Source organism: Otolemur garnettii, unplaced genomic scaffold (genome assembly GCF_000181295.1).
Source record: "Otolemur garnettii isolate 467f Iridium unplaced genomic scaffold, OtoGar3 scaffold00154, whole genome shotgun sequence".
Classification (NCBI taxonomy): domain Eukaryota; kingdom Metazoa; phylum Chordata; class Mammalia; order Primates; family Galagidae; genus Otolemur; species Otolemur garnettii.
The window spans coordinates 3,920,538-3,934,294 of record NW_003852549.1 but is presented as its reverse complement, the minus strand read 5'-3'; positions in this window follow the sequence as shown (position 1 = coordinate 3,934,294).

Sequence of the window (13,757 nt, the reverse complement as noted above, 5' to 3'; positions counted from 1 at the left end):
TTGGGTACCGTGGTGCTGTCTTTAAGTCACTAGGGAATCCTCTCTGGGGATGAATAAGCAGGAATGCTCAGAAGCTGAATGTCTGTCTAACATTCTCCACTGTTTCAGTGACAGCTTGGACTAATGTTTTTGTAACCTCTGGTTTGCAATGGTATCAGAAGTTTTCAGACTGCTTTATTTACCCTCTATCTCAGGTGATGGAGATTTTGGAAAAGAGAGAGGTGCTTTCATGGCCTCGGTTTCTTTATCTGTAAAGTGGGAATAGTAACATGGAACACAGACAGTTATTGTGGGGATTAAATAAATAGTGCCAAGCACTGGCTCAGGTTAGTGCCTGCCTCCTGGCCAATGCCTGTGCAGAGAGCTACTCTTTTAACTGACACATGTCCTAGAGAGTGGCTGTATGTAAGGTGAAAGCCAAGTGCTTGAGTACAAAGATGACTAAGACAGGGCTCTGCCTGAGGAACTGTTTGTAGTTTATTAGGGGAAAAGATACTTGGATAGATGTAAATGTAAGCACCATGGGTGCTGCTATGCTTTTGAATAGGGTAGAGTGAGTGGCCATTGTGCTTGGGAAGAATTTGTGGCTGGTCAGGAAGGGCTTCTGGGTCAGATGACCCTGTAGTTAAGACTTAAGCACGATAGATGTTCACCAGGCAGATGGGCAGGAAGGCTGGACAGCATGGTGCCCGCTCCTTCCCACCCCAGAGGACCTGCCTGTACAGCCCTGGAGCACCTACCCCTCTCAAGCCCTGGACCGCCCGAGAGCCCTGCATGGCCTCGTGCCCCCTGCAGGCCGCTCACGTGCAGCTGCAGCCTCATTTTGGTTTGCTGAAGGTGGGGAGTATTGCCATGTGCAGGTGAGACAGAAAGGAGAGCAGCCGTCCCAAATGCCATGTGCAGGTGTGACAGAAAGGAGAGCAGCCATCCCAAATACTGCGATGTTGACCACCGCAGGGCTCACAGGGAATGCAGGGAGATCTGCGTCTTTCAGTGGAGACTTTAACTTTCTGTGAAGTGGATCAATGTTGGACTTGCCCCTGCTGTGGCAGTGCAAGAGGGATGAGGAGGGGCTGGCCCAGAGAAAGCAGGCTCCTTGTGCACACATAGTGAGAAGGATCCTTACGATTTGCTTGGCAGAAAATGTTTCTTCCATCTCTCAGGCCTGCCCTCTCCCCCCTGCGGTGAGTCTTGCTGATCCCAGGTGGCGTGGGGGTCACCAGTCACGGTGAAGCACCTGATTGCACCTGGCAGGGGTAGCAAGGCCTGAGCCAGTTGTATCCATAGTAGGTGCTCAGTAAGTGCTAACTGAAGTAAGAAGTGACTTCTTCTATGAATGGAGGCTCTTCTCAGAATTTACTGGGACTGAAGTCACACAGAGGCAGAGCCCACACCTGACCTGTGCCCTGGACTTATTTCCAGGGCTAGTGAAGGGCTTGGCACATGGGTGGCACTTCAGAGACTCCTAGCGTGTCTTCCATCATTGACACGGAAGGCTCTGTGTCTTCTCTAACTATTGTCCCCCACTCCTAATGAATGACTAGGCCATGTCGATCACGCCTCTAAACATCCTCCAATTTGCTTCCTTTACATTTTCTCCGCTGCTTTAGTTCAGACTGTGGTTATTATTTATGAATCCTGTCAGAGACTTTGCTCCACAGTCCTTCTTTCCGTTGTCATCCTCACCCTTTCCACTTTTAAAAAACATGCCCTGTTCACTTCTCACGCCGTCACCTGTGTGTGCAGATAGACGTGGGGGTGTGAATGTGCCCCTTAGCCTGGGAGTAAAGCCCTTCACAGCTTATTCTGAATCTAATTCTCAGGACCTGACCTCCTGCTGCTACGTGCTATAGTCAAATGGCACCACTTGCTCTTCCATGAATCTTCCGTGTCTTTCCCTCTTCATGAACGTGCTTGCAGCACCCCTCCGCCCTTCCGGAACGCTGGATCCTTCACTCAGTGCTCAGGCTGAACGCTGCTGTGGCTAACCCAGAGGCAGAGGGACAGAAGTGTCGGAGCAGAAAGGGCCCTTGGATCTTCCACTTCTGCCTCCTCCCTGTGTATGGGGGGAAGCTACAGCCAAGGGAGACACAGGGCTCAGGTCAGGTCGACATTCTCGTCAGGACTGAAGATCTTCTGGCTCTCAGTTCACCGTTCTTCCCAGTAGGCAATACACGTCAATTACTACTCTTAAGATGTTTTTTACATTCCATCTTGTTTTACAATTTCTTTTATTTGTCTGGATTTATAGCTCTGAGGGATGGGAGCATGTCATAATCATCTTAGTATATCTCATATACCACAGTAATTTAGCACAAGCTTTACACATAGTAGGTGCTTATTACTAAGCTGGAATGGATGGGCGAATGGCTGAATGGAAGCATGAGTGCTAAGGGGATGTGTGGATGAGTGGAGAGATGAGTGGATGGGTGAGTGGGTAGATGAATGGGTGTGTGACTGAATCTTTGGAAAACTGTTGATGTAGCAATTCTCCAGGAACGCATTTAGGTGTCTTAATCCTCCTCTAATAGACTTTATCTGCAAATGTGTGTGTGTGGTGCGGCAGAGCTAAACACAGGTGCAGGTGTGGCTTGCTCAGTTTCTGAAATAATGAGTAGAACACTATGGAGGGGCTGGGTAGGTGATATGCCCTTCCAGGTGTATACAGTAATAACAATAACTCCTTATTTGTTCCAGATTCTGTGTTAAGTATTCTACACTCATTATCATATTTAATCCTCACAGCAACTTTATGAAGCAAATGTTCTTATTATCCCCAATTTGCAAGCACTTAATGAAATTGAATAACCTGCTGAGGAAATTGCAGAGCTAGGATTTAAACCTGGGTTATACCGACTCGGGAGCCCAGGCCCTAACCTGCTGCGTGGAGCTGGGGAATATCAAGGCAGCAGCTGACCGTGAAGAGTTGGAAATCTTAGCTGCTATGTTTGGACCCAGTCGGGCTACTAATTTCCTGAGCAGGCAAATCACTTAATTTGGCTTCTCAATCTACTCCAAGGTTTAATGGAAGTAATAGAATCCTCTTAGCAGAAGCACTGTGAAAATTAATGACTGTGTATAAAGCGCCTTAAGATAAAGATTCTCAGATCAGAGGAGCTACAGAAAAGGAGTTTGCAGGGCTATTAGGGAAAGAAGAAGGAACTTCTGCTTATTCTGTTTCCACGGGCTGGTTTGTGAGTAGGCAATATAATTGTACAAGAAAATTCAGCTTCAGATTGATTTTCACTGATGCAGAGAGATGGGAAGGAAGTACATAAAACCTGACAAATAATTTTTAGATTCAGTTTTCACACTTGTATGAAACATTATTTTTAGCACCATATTTTTTAGAAAGAGAATTCCTGCTATGAATTAATAATGATGGAAATTAAATACCATGGGGGAACTAGGAGGAAAAATACACCGTGGTCTTGGTCTCTGATCAGCCTGGCTTCACAGACGGGCTCAGTGTCAAGAGGGCGGAGAAAGAGAAGGTCTCTGTGTCACCACAACCCCCTCTGTGCTTCCGTCGTGATGGCAGTTTCTTGGCATGATTCTTGGATGTAGATTTTCCAAAGATTCATTCACATATCCATTCATCTACCCACCCACCCATCTACTCTTTCTCGGATGATTCTCGCCAGTCTTCCACCTTCATCAGTTTGTACACGACCACACACACGCCCACTGGAATGAATGAGCAGCACCCCTCAGCTCTATCCCAGCAGCCGCTGCTGTCGGCCCACAGACACTTTCTCATCCATCCTTTCATTCCTATGTAAAGAACATCAGCTCTGCGCTGGGCACCACTCTAACGCTGGGGCCACAATGGATGTGATCCCCACCTCGTGGAAAGACTTACTGTGAAATAATCCCACTGCTATGTAATTAAACCAGGATGAGTGATGAGAAGAATACTCAGGGAAAGTAAAGGGATGTGGGAAAAGATTATGACAAAAGAGTGTGACCCAGTATTAAAAAATAAAAAATAAAATTCCCACATGTAATGTCTTTATCTTTCTGGAACTCCCCCCAGAGCTGGCACTGTGGCCCTCTCCTCTCTATTTTAATTCCTCTTCCCCATCTTTAATGATGACACCCTCTGTGGGTGTTAAACTGCCCATTTTTTCCTGCCTCCATGAATACCTTTTTCCAGCCCACCTGTGTTTTCTCTGCCTTCTTTTGCTCTGTAGGCATTACCCCTGAAATTCTGCCCGTCATCATCGTGCCCTCCTAACTTCGTCTATGGCCAGAGCATCAACTAGAGCTTACACTTACATGACTGAAAAAAGTTACAGGCAGGAAGGAGAAGGGCCGAATAATCCTTTACTTGAGTGCCAGCGCCTGAGGACGGACCACAGACAGAACTGTCCCTCTAAATGCCTGGTCCCACCGTCGCCCAGCCGGGAGCTCTGTATTCAGCTCTCTCCTTTCAGGCCTGTTTCATGTGATCTTCCTGCACTGTGAGAAGAGGCAGGGATTGGCCCTTTTGGCCACAGTGACCCCCTGTGTAGAACAGACAGTGCTTGGGACCACAGCAGCCCTAAAAGACGGCTCAGAGCAAGCACAGGCCCACACGGCTGGCCCCAACCTGCCTCCAACCCTGGCCTCCCTGCGCTTGGGAGGGCTGTTTAGGACATAGTGCAAAGGGCTATTTGTCCCTGAGTCCCTGAGTGACAGTTCAGGTTAAAGGTTTTCTATAGGATTTTTGTCCATGAGTCCACACAGCACACACCTCCACCTGAGATGCCTGTCGTCGGGATGTTTGACTGGACACCTCTTGGAGCTGCGTGGACACGTTGTGCTGACTTCCTCAGAGGCTGCCCCTGACAAAAACACATGCTGTGAGGCTTTCTTTGACCGCTCTGCAGAGTCTCTGTGCCCATGTGCTGCTGTGGGCTCCAAGATTTTAGATGAAAATCAACCATGAAATTAATGAGAGCATGGGAAACTCACATTGCCCCTTCTCTGAGCAGCTCTGCTCGCTGTTGCTGTGGAGACGCATCTGCGTGCAGCACAGGGCCTCATGGTGTGGCTCTAATGATGCGTTTTAGATGGATGTGCTCCTCGTTGACAGGTATAACCCCCCTTTGCTTATGGCAGCTTAGCCTGTAATGCAGCCATTAACAGCTAGGTTTTTAGTTTAACCTCCTATGCTTTTCAGAAGCAAAGAATAACTTCCCCCTGCAAGAATATGGAGCTTAGAGCTTAAGTTTGACTCAACATAAGTGATGCAAAGTTACTTTTCTCAAGCAAGCGTTGGCCTAGTACAAGGGCCTAGTACAGAGCCTGGCACATAGTAGGGGCACAGTAAGTGCCGCATCCCCCTCCTTGCTGAGTGGCCGGCCAGGAATTCAGGCCTCTGGACTGGCTTCTACAGGGTTGGGAGGGGGGTTGGTTTAATAGAATTGACAGAGTTTGAGAAAGCGAGTATTCTGTTCTCTTGTGTTGGAGGCATAGCTTACCCTATGACTACCTGTCTGTGCAAAGTGGCATCTGATGAGACCCAGTGGCATCAGGCTTCGCCGTGCAGGCATGAGAGTCACTGCTTTCTTGTTGTTGCAGAAGGTGGCAAGGAAACTTGGCCTTTCTGTCTCAGAGGCTGCCCAGGGCCTGCTGATCTCTGCCAGCTGCACTCAGGCCACTCCGTGGCCGTTTCCTCTGACCAGTGGGCTTCAGGCTCACTTGGGGTCTGTGTTAAAGTGCAGACCCCACTGTGACACTCACATAGCTCTGACTTGGGATTTCTGGGGCAGGGTCCTGTGTGTCCAGCAATACAATGCAAAATTACTTGGTAGTCAGGGGCTGTTCTGCAGGTTCATGAGACTGAGAGAGAGAAGGCCTGTAGCTGTCACAAAAAAGGGGTGGTGCCCCTCTTCTCACTGCCGCACGTTGGCTGTGATGTGTGTGATGCTCTGGGGCTCAACATGCCAAGTGCTGTTCATTTTTTTATCACCCACTAGATGCCAATGCCCATGCTATTGGCTGGGAAAACAGAAGCAAGCCAGAAACAGCTCTTGCTGCAGGAAATCTGTGTGGGCACACAGGCAAACGCACAGCAACTCTGACACACAGACAAGTGGCGCAGCATGAACAAGCCTATGGCAGTTAATCAGTCTGAAGGTCATGGCGTGAACATGGTACCTGCCTTTTATTGAGCAGTTACTATGGCCTGGGCTTTGTCTTACACACTTTAAATAAATTTATCACAAGAACCCTACAAAGAAGGGGCAAGAAAGGAGGTCTGCATTGTTAAGGTAGTTCATGCAAGGTTGCTCAGTTTATGAACAGCAGAGCCAAAATGTCAATGCCAAGGAATGTGTTCTTAACAGCTAGATCACTAAGTTTTTCTGGACAGAAGGGGCTTATTATTTATTGAACATCTGCTCTGTGTGTGTGGGTGGGGGGGAGTTACTTAAATTAAAGATCTATGACATTTCCAAGGGTGGCCAGAACTCTGTAAAGACAGACACTGTAAGCACTTGCAAGTCAGGCACATCTGTCCTGATGTCCCCATTATGTCTCTTAGGCACAGCATGAACAGATGACAAGTATGTAGGTATTGACCCCCTTCGCCTTCCTGTTGCTGGGCAGGACACGTCACTTCCTAGTCAGTTTACTCAGCGATGTGGTTTGGATATTTGTCTCTTTCCAATATCATGTTGAAATTTGACCCCCAATATTGGAAGTGCAGCCTGGTGGGAGGTGTTTGGGTCATGGAGATGGATCCCACAGCTTGATGCTCTCCGTGCAGTAGCGAGCAAGTTCTCACTCTGTAAGTGCACATGAGAGCTGCTTGTGTCAAGGAGCCCGGGACCTCCTCCTCTCTCTCATTCCTCCTCTCCCCTGTGACACACCTGTGCCCCTCCCCTTCTGCCTTGACTGAAAGCTCCCTCAAGCTCTCACCAGAAGCAGATGCTGACACCACTCTTTTTGCAAAGTTTGCGAAATCAAGAGCCAAATAAACCTCTTTTCTTTATAAATTACCCAGCCTCGGTGTTCCTTTAGAGCCACACACATGGATGAAGACACCAGTGTGCTCGCAGCGTGGGCAGAGGGGCTGCTTCTATAGGCAATGTGTGCTGTGTGCACAGAAGCTGTTCCAGCCTGCAGGTGTGACTGGGAACTGCATTTTATTTCCATCCTGACTACAGTCCTTTGAATCAAATCACTCTAGTTGGTGAGTTGCTTGTAGACAGCCTCCTTCTGCAGGACAGGAGGTAGAGCCACTTGGTCTCCCGCTGTCCCTTTGCCATCCACTCACTCATTTATGTGAGTGGGGGTTTCAGCTGAAGATACTCTGCTTCACTTCTTGGTCTAAAACAGTCATGTGTCCCAAGAAGGACGGCTCCTCCAGTATCAGCCACGTGTCCTGGGTGGTCCCTGGCACTTCAACTTGAAGACGGGCTGCAGTGACAGGGCTTTAATCAGGAAGCAGCTTCCATTTTTTTTTCTAGGTTACTCTCTGGGGCCAATTATATTTTAAAAACCACTTCTTTTTCTTTTACTAGGTTCATCAAAAACAGGAAGTCAAAGTTCCTGTGAATCAACAGAGAAACCTTTCTTGTCTGAATGCACAGCCCAGAGGGCCACTTAGTCGGAGCTACTGTGAGCATGGAGGGTTGCAAGCTGGACCCCAGCGTTATTAGGCAGGCAGGAATGGGAGGTCGGGGCTGTTGCTTTTGTAAGGAGGCCAGGAGACCCTGAGTAAAGCGGACACATGGCAAGCGGGAGTGGCTGGACAGGGACAGGCAGCTTCGTTCCAGGGTGTTATAGGTAAGGTGACAGGGAATGCTGACTAGCACATCAGAGGCACCATGCCCTCTACTAGCAGTCAGACTGGAAGACCAGTCCCAGGTGTTCTGGGGAGCTAGGGAGAAGGGTGTCTGGAGATGGGGGTGGAGGGGATCTATGTGGGAGATGGGTGCATTTCGACACCTTGTGCTGGTACAAGCACACCCCATTGTTCCACTGACTCATTAGGCCTCATTGATTCAGTCCAACACTGAATCACAGGCCACTTAATTTGTGATTAGCGATTAACCAATGAGTCACAAGTATCAAGGAAGAGGGACTGATACGGTTTCACACCGTTCCATGATGTCACTGGGGTTGAAAGAGCCTTTTCTTGGGTGTGAAGGCAGCTGGCTGCTAGAGAGGAGCCATGTGGTGTGGTCTTGTCCCAACAGGCTGGTGTGCCTTCGGTGGCGGCCACCTGCCTGCGTCTTCCCAGGAAAGAGGAAAGATAAATGAGACGTGCATGGAGAATGTTGAAAATGTAGAGACAGGAAGCTTCTATAACAGAAGCAGTAGCCTTTTCTGCTACTGTTCTCGGGTACTGAGAAAACCTGACAGCCCCTGTGCCTAAACCTGCCTAATCCCTGTCATTTCCCAGCACTTCCACCTACACCCGTGTGTGGCCCAGGCTCTGAGCCTCCCGGTGGACACTGCTCTCTTTCCTATTAACACACAGGGCTTCTTCTCTGCAGAATCATGTCTTAGGCACCAGGTCTCTTCTGCGTCACCAACTCTTATGCTTGAGCCAGTGATCTGGGGTGGCCCATGTGGACCAGTCCTTCTCGGCTAACATCATCTGTGACCTTTCGCCTTGTTCATGTCTTCATTTGTTCATGAAGATTGCATTTGAGTGCCCATTCCATGCCATATGCCATGGCGTGAGTTGGGGATACAGAGGTGAAGGAATAGAATCTGTGTTTTCACGTTGCTGTAAGTCCAGCTGCAGAGAAAATCAATCCGTGTAGCAAATACAAGTGACCAAATGGTCAGTGTGATTAAAGCTGACATCTCACACCATAGGGATACCCACCTAACTGGCTTGTTTCATTCACTGCCACATCCAGTGGTTACACTCAGCCCACCTCCCCCGTCTGTAATTTTTGGTCACTCATTCAGGTTCCTCCCTTGGGAGCCACACAGTTTAAATTAAACACCTCTTCCAGAAGGACAGCACTTTGGGCATGTAAAGATGAACATCTTCTCTTTCATTGGCTTCTCTTCCAAGGTGAATAGTCCCAATGCAGAACTTGTTACCCTCATGCCTTTGGGTCTGGACTTGTTCCTATTTTATTTTATTATTATTATTTTTTGAGACAGAGTCTCATTGTATCACCCTTGGTAGAGTGCTATGGTGTCACAGCTCACAGCAAGCTCAAAGTCTTGGGCTTAAGTGATTCTCTTGCCTCAGCCTCCCAAGTAGCTGGGACTATAGGCACCACCACAACACTGGCGGCTTTTTTGGGTTGCGTTTGTTGGCTATTTTTTTGTTGTTGCAGTTGTCGTTGTTTAGCAGTCCCGGGCTATGCTCAAATGTGCCAGCCTCCATGTATGTGACCGGCACCCTATTCATCAAGCTGTGGGCACTGAATCACCTGTCACTATTTTAAATTCTTCCTTTTAGATATATTCTAGTTTCACAGTGTTTTTATTGAAGTGGGAAAATCAGACTCAATACAATATTCTGGCTTTAGCTAGAGAAAAAAGTCAGAAAGACATATAAATGAGTAATAATAAAAGTAATAAAATGAAAGAGCCTGGCAGGGTATGTGCGTAACATATGGGTAGAGAAAGGAACATGTTTTTATTTTTAATATTACATAATGCAAAGTCAGTTCAAAGACTTCTCAACACAGCATAATTGATTTTTACTTTCTTAGATCATTAGATATTTCCATTCTCTAGTGTTTTATGTTAAACTCTAAGCTTGAAAATATCTGACCTACTTCTCTGGGCAAGTACTGTGGCTATCAGCTCATCAAGTTTGTTTCAACTTCTATTTGACATTCCTCCAGTGACTAAGGCCTCAGCACCCTGGGTGATAGACCCTCCATGATGTGTCCATTTCTAGCCATATTCATAGCTTTCTCTCCTTGTCAAAGCCATAATCAAGCCCTGCTCTGATGCAGACAGCCCTTAAGATGGCTGGCATCGCCTATACATTGAGCAACTTTGGGTGTGGCTATTCCAATCATGTAATCTGTGACTAGTGCACAACATGAGGAGTTCAGTCCTTTCCTCTTTTGAGGGGTGCACAACCTGTGCAACCATACAGCACCTGGATATAGATTGCCTATGAAGTTTGCTTTTAAAGCACAATCCAAGAATCAGGTTTCCAATCTGTTTGGGGAGACTTGATGTTTCAGAATTTACCTGTTATAGGTATGGTGATTGGCCCTTGGTACCTATTTCAGTTATGTTATCTCCTGGAATCTTTTGCAGGTAGAATTATGGATGCAAAGCAGGTTCCCCAGTTAGATGCAATTGGTTTCCCCAATTACATGTAAGATTTGAAAAAAGAAAATGCAACAAAAGGCTAGATTTCTGTAACTTTAGCCACTGTTGGCAAGCAAGGTCTTGAAGATGTTGTGCTTTTCTGTAGCAAAGTTCTATTGATAGTGACTAGCTGTATGTGACTAGAGAAGCAATTGTCTCAGCTCTGGGGCTGTGCTCTGAAACTCAACCATTCCTGAGACATTCCCACCTTCTGACTGGGGCAGAAACAGCCAGTTCGGCAATTACAATACTGGACGTCATTCCTGGAAGAGTAGCCCATAGCCTACTCTTCCAGCCCCTTGTGTAAATAAGCACTGAATTCTCTGTATTAAATCCCTTTCTGTTGAAAAGAGCAAGAACAATTTCTATTTTATGCATATGGCCTCTGACAGATATATTTATTGAAAGTGGTATACAAAAGGTGATTTCAAATCTCTTATCATAATTTAAAAGTATCTTGTGATCACTGCTGGTGACTCAGTCTGAAGAACACTGTAGGGGCTTGAGTTCTAGTCCTGTGTGGGCTGCTTGAGCACCTATACCTGTGACCTTGAACAACTCCATTCCACTCTCAAAGTTCTTTTTCTCATCTATCAAATTGGGCACATAACACTTGCTTTGAATATGTGCCCGGCAGTTGAGAGAATGCATGTGAAAATAGGCTTTGAGCAATTAAATGCGACTGCTCTCTTTTTTCCTTGGCATAATATATCTCTCCAATAAAACCCAGTCTCTTCCATGAATAAACTACATAGTGTCAGTTAAAAAATATCTATTCGCCTCAAAGTGAGGAACAAAATCAAATGCCCTGCTTTCTATTTCATTTAGGACTTTCTATGGCTATATCCAACCAAATGTCCTGAGACTCTCAGGAGAGAGAGCTGACATGGAAAGCAGACATTTACAAATGAAGAAATGGAAAGTAGGGGAAGTCAAGGGACCCTTCAGAGTGAGACAACTGTCAAGATTGACATTAATATTATCTTGCATGTCAGTTCCAGGGATTACCAAAAAATCCTGTGGAAAATGAGTCGGTTTATAAAATCAGATGATACCATATTGATGGCAAACCATTCATCCCAACCAGCCAGTATCTGCTGGGTATCTGTGATGGGTGAAGCTTTCTGCTAGACACTGGGGCTCTATGCTGGGTGTTAAAACTGTACATTAGGGGATATATAAATCATATATCAGTTAACCTGACTAATGACAAAGGAAGACAAATAAATCTAATAATAGTTATTGATTTTCTATCCCTAACAAAACCTGTTTGCTGTGTCTGCCACTCCACAGGGGGCTGGAAGTCATGCCTCTCTATGGGACACTGTTTCTTGTCACATCCATGATTGTCCTCACACCACTGCATTTCCTCATGGGAGTACTTTGCCCACCCATTTCTGCCTACCCAATTCTCAGCTCCTGATGTACCCTGGTCAAAGGCCACACGCTCTCAGAAGGCTTTCTTGGCCAGGCAGACATCGTTCACACATGGCTCACACTCGCATTCCTAGCACTCTGGGAAGCCAAGATAGGTGGATTGCTTCAGCTCAGGAGTTGAAGACTAGCCTCAGCAAGAGCAAGACTCCATCTCTACTAAAAATAGAAAAACTGGTTGGGGGTTGTGGTAGTCAGTAGTCCCAGCTACTCAGGAGGCTGAAGCAAGAGGATCTCTTAAGCCCAAGAGATGAAGTTGCTGTGAGCTATGATACCACAGTACTCTACAAGGGAGAAAGAGTGAGACTCTGTCTCAAAGCAACAACAACAACAACAAAAACAAATAACAATAAAAAAGAAGATGGCTTTTTCAAGTCTATTTAGTGTAACTTAATTCTTCTCTTCCACTCTCTATTGTGATCATCCTTCATATAAAACATTTTTTCATCTTGTCTTAATGTCTTCAGTAGGTTTTAGTTATTTAGATACAATAAATATAAAATAATTGCACATTTTAATTTGCTATTTTAGTTCATAAAAGTGTAGGTAGTGAATAAAGTTTGCTAAATCCAATGTTGAATGGATCCCATGTCTATTTTACTGTGTCCAATAGTTGAAAGAAAATAGCCATAATATAGATGATGGTGAGGCCTAAGTGAGAAAAAATTGTGTAGGTCTCCATCTTTTCTACTCTTTTCTCTTCTTTTTGTGGCTTCTGTGTGCTTGCCTCTCCGTGTGAGTGAGTGCACACTCATCTTGTTTGAGGCAGGTATGGGTCATATGAGGAAGGGATATTAGAACAATGAGAAATGATGTCACCATTTAGTTTTAAGTCTAATTCTAGATAGTGTCAGAAAGAAAAAAAAGTGTACACTTTATTTAAGTCCTGATTAAATTGAATAAATGAAGTAGGTATATCTGCAAGCAGTTACCCTATGCACATTATTGAATTACTATTTAATTAGAAGGTATGTGTGTATCCCTTTGCATTGAGGAAGAGGGTGAGAATAACAGAAAGACACAAAAAAGGAACATTTAAGACAGAGAAGGCGGTTTATGACTGCATGCATAAAGAAGTGAAATCTCAGGAGCCATTAAAACACCACTGATGTTATTAATAAAATACCATACACTTGTGCAGAGCTTTAAAGTGTATAAACTTCTTAATGTGTTATGTCATTGGACCTTCCCAGTAACCCTGTATGGTTAGTATTATTATCTCAAGTTGGCATATGGAGAAATGGATTTAGTCCAATTTTGTGTTTCTTTGGCCTCTGGACAAACCAAATTCTGTTGTAAATTATTTAGAGAAATATTAGGGTTCTAATACCCCTTACCTGATTTTTTCTGTTTGAAAAATTTATTAGCTACCATTTTACTTCAAGATATCAGACTATGTCACTAATGAATTTAATGCTGCCACTTAGTTGCTGCCCAATTAGGGTCAGAATCAGCCAATGTTACCCCAGAGTTGACCAAAAAAAAAAAAAAATGATTTTCTTTAAAATGTGGATTTTGCTCATATGGGTGATAATGTTGGCTGGCCATCATCTTGAAGTATTTATTAAGGTCAAAATCTGCACAAAGCAAAAGAGGCTAAACATTTGATTCCAGATTTCTGTTTCTTTGGGAGACAGGACTGGACATAGGCCTGAGATGTCCAGGTAAAGCCACATTATGCAGAGAAGGAAGAAAGAAGCAGAGAAAGGAATGCAGGATTCCACAGGGGGTGGTCCATGGAGTAGGAGGAGACCAGTAGGCAGAATTAAAGCCAGGGGTAGGGGGCAGAGTGCTTCAAGAATTAAGTCATGTCCATACCCAGATGACCAAAAATCATTTTATAATAAAGACATTTGCACCAGAATGTTTATTGCAGCCCAATTCATAATTGCCAAGACATGGAAGCAGCCCAAGTGCCCACTGACCCATGAATGGATTAACAAATTGTGGTATATGTACACCATGGAATACTATGCAGCCATAAAAAGATGGAGACGTCACATCTTTTATGTTCACTTGGATGGAGCTGAAAC